This window comes from Crotalus tigris, unplaced genomic scaffold (genome assembly GCF_016545835.1).
Source record: "Crotalus tigris isolate CLP2741 ecotype Arizona unplaced genomic scaffold, ASM1654583v1 scf7180000020550.821452, whole genome shotgun sequence".
In the NCBI taxonomy this organism is placed as follows: Eukaryota; Metazoa; Chordata; class Lepidosauria; order Squamata; family Viperidae; genus Crotalus; species Crotalus tigris.
The window spans coordinates 688,702-692,550 of record NW_024098074.1 but is presented as its reverse complement, the minus strand read 5'-3'; positions in this window follow the sequence as shown (position 1 = coordinate 692,550).

Here is a 3,849-nt window from a genome sequence, read left to right as displayed (position 1 = left end):
AAGATGGATGCTTTAAATTTGTTTCATGGAATAAATTAGACAACCTAATGCTTTTTATAATAATAGCAGCCAATTTTAATCTGTTTTGACAAAACTATCTCACAGAAGACACTTCCTGACGGCTAATTTATTCAAATCCCCCTGTCTTTCTCCTATGGGATTCCCTCCACCCTTCCATTTAGCAGTAATTATTTTTAGCAACTATTTTAAGGCAACCTTCTCCAAATGATACTCTCAGATATGCTGAATTTTAATTCTCATCCTTCCTAGTCATAAAGTCATGCTAGCTGGGAATTTCATGAAATGATTCTGGATACCGCTGGAGAGAAAAGAAAGAGAAAGACACACTGAAGTCAAACTCAACTCCTGCATCCATGCAGTTCCACCGGCAACTGAGATTTGATGCAGCCTTTGGAGTGTTTTTGATATCACGCCTGTACACACACACTCCAATGTTAACCCTATTTTTCTATTTATTATCTGCAAAGTCATTTTGATTCCCCATGTAAGGAATATTGTTCTCCCTGAGAAAGGCAAGATACCAACCAAAACAACTAGGTCATCTTCTACCCCACCCATGACATAATAGAAATGTGTAAGAAGAGTTTCTAACACATGGGAAGTGCTCCAGAATTTAGAATGCCTGAATGAAGCCTCACCAAAGGATAACTTTAAGGAACAGATGATAGATGCATTGTAATAATTAATCATTTTAAAACAAAAAAAGGACGAGAAATTTAATAGTAAGCAGAAATGAAAGACTGACCGATTTTTTAATTTAAAAAAGCCAAACATTTAATTACATACAGAATAGCATTCACTAGTGAGCTTAAGTGATCTGATTTAGACATGAAAACAGGACACTTTTTGCAACTGCATTCTAATAATACACGCCCTCTTCCAAAAAATCCAAAAAGAAAATTGAAATTTACATCATCTTACAATTAAAATTAGCTAAAATCTCATCCTACCTTAAAGGGTTTGCATGTATACAGTAGAATGGATAACACAGTGGTTTCTTAAAAGTTGCCCACTCCCTTGGAATGCCTGTTCATAACAACTACTTCAGAAACTTCCCTGAGCTTTGAGTGAGTAACTGAATATAGACGATGCTCACCTGTTTTCACTTTTAAATATAAGCTTTCACCCGGATGCAGCTAACTGATCTGGGCTGAAAAATCACAACCTGGCAACTAAGGGCGAGGTTTTGGTGGCTGCTGCCTTTCCCTAACATCTATTGCAGCACTCCCCAACCTTTTTGGCACCAGGGACCAGTTTCACGGAAGACAACTTTTCCATGGGCCCGGAGGGGGGGTATTGTTTTGTTTCACTCACTCGCCCACTACTCACCTCCAGCTGTGCAGCCCAGTTCCTAACAAGCCATGGACCAGTACTGGTCCATAGCCCAAGGATTGGGGACCCCTGATTGATTGGTCATCCAGGTATTTGTACCCCAGATCTACTTAAACAGAATACCTGGATTTATTGCCTTAATCAAGAGGCTCATAGAGAAGACATCTTGATGAAAGAGAAGACAAAACTCTAACAGGTGGGAAACTCTATGTATACAATAAAGTTAACATACTTCATCAAGTCATTTAGTCCCAAAGATTACATGTTGTTCTAGAATGCAAGACTGGGATGGGAAACATTTGGATTTTTCAAAACGAAACATGTCCCGGGTGCTCTTACTACAAAGTGTCTGTGATGAAGGAGCTTCTCTAGTCACACAGTGGATGCTACTGTGGTGTGATCAATCGCAAAACATACACGTTTGTCAAGACACAGGAAGTTGCTTTCTGCCATGCCATCAGGACCCCTCTGCTCTCACAATTTCCCTTTCCTTTTCTTATTCTGCATACTTCCATTTCCAAACAGTTTTGATGCAGTCAGCTGTCATTTTTAAAGAATTATAAATAAATCCTTGGGGGAATGGTAGCTATGTCCAAACAGAAGCTGCCCAATTTTAAACCAAAGCAAGCAGGCAAAAACTCCAGAGTGCCTTTGACAAGAAGGCAGCTGATTTCCAAAACTAGCTGTACTGATGAAGAGGTGTGATGCTTTTATAAGAGTCTGAGAACCTAAATAAGATGTGTGCACTTGTCAGGGGCTAAATTTAATTAAATAGGAATGTCCTAGTTTCTGTAGTCCCACCCATTTAGAGATGTATACCACTGGGTTGTCTGTTCTTATGTGCCTTATAAGTGGAAGATACCAAATTGTCTTCACCTAACCCAGGGGTAGGCAACCCAAAACACTCAAAGAGCCACTTGGACCCGTTTCCCACCAAAAACAAAACACCGGGAGCCGCAAAATCCTTTTGATATCTAAAATGAAGATAACACTGCATATATTCTTTTTTACCTTTATTATAGGTGTGTGTGTGTTTGTGTGTGTGTGTGTGTGTGTGTGTGTGTATATATATGTGTGTGTGTGTGTGTGTGTGTATGTATGTATACACACACACACACATACATACACATACAGGTAAAAAAAGGATATATGCAGTGTTATCTTCATTTTAGATGTCAAAAGGGTCTCTCTCTCTCTCTCTCTGCCTCTCTCTCTCTCTCTCCCTCCCTCTCTATCTGCCCTTGGTCTGCCTGCCACTCCTCTTCCCCCACTCTCTTTCTCTCTCTCTCTTTCCTCTCTCTCTCTCTCTCTCTCTCCCTCTCTCTCTCTCTCTCTCTCTCTCCTATCTGCTGCTCACCTGGCAAGCTTCAAGCTGTTGTCCAACAAGTTCAGGGTAAGCAACCTCCTCTCTTTTATGACTCATGGACTTCAACTCCCAGAATTCCTGAGTCAGCCTAGCTGGGCTATCTAGCTCTCTCCTGCCCTTCCTGCTTCCTGCAGAGACGCAGCAAAGGGAGGAGCTCCGCCCAGAAAGCTTTTCAGCTCCTCGGAGAACAGTGAGTGCAATCTTTTACACACACACACACACACACACACACACACACACACACAGAGAGAGAGAGAGAGAGAGAGAGAGAGAGAGGGAGAGGGAGAGAGAGAGAGAGAGAGAGAGAGAGAGAAGGAAGCAGGGAAGCGCAATTGCCTCTCTCTGTCTCTGTCTCTCTCTGCAAAGGCAGAGGAGGCTGGGAGCCACAGGGGAAGGCTCAAAGAGCCGCATGCGGCTCCGGAGCCGCAGGTTGCCGACCTGTGACCTAACCCAATCATATGAAATACCACATTTTATAGGCAGAAAAAGTTCCTTTCTTGAAGAATCCCTGCCCTTTTCCCCATTAAAGTGATTGAACATGGTTTTCATCTTGTTCAGACGTTGCTCACCCTGTATGGACCACTCCATGTTTTGAACTTAACTCTACAATTGACAGCGTTAACTGTTACAAATGCTTGAAATTGAAGGCAGAAGGCAGTCTATCATATGGAAATATAAAATTTGGCAATATTGTTCAGAATGTCACAGATGGCTGATACTTTTTCTTTGCTAGTTTTGCTGATCAATTGATTTGGGATTGTTCTTGAACACCAGAAGTTAGTTTCTCTTGGGTCATACAAAGTGATCATTCTTGAATGGCCATCAAAGCAAAAACATCCTTACTCGAGTTGGGCATTTATGTAGAAAGGCTTATACACTGTACTGCTGAATCCCAGCCATATTTTGATGCCCTTGCTTCTCCCAGGAATATATATTAGGCCCATTTATGACAATAAACACATTAGCACATATAGCACAGCAGTGAGATGCTTGCAAAGAGAATTATTATTTTTTTTGGTATTTTGAAAAATGAGAACTTTGCAAGCTCAAGATGTTTGTAAACACAGAACAATGTCATCCCTGCAGTAATTCTCAACTCAGCAAAGTGTAAACACTTGAATCTCTGATAC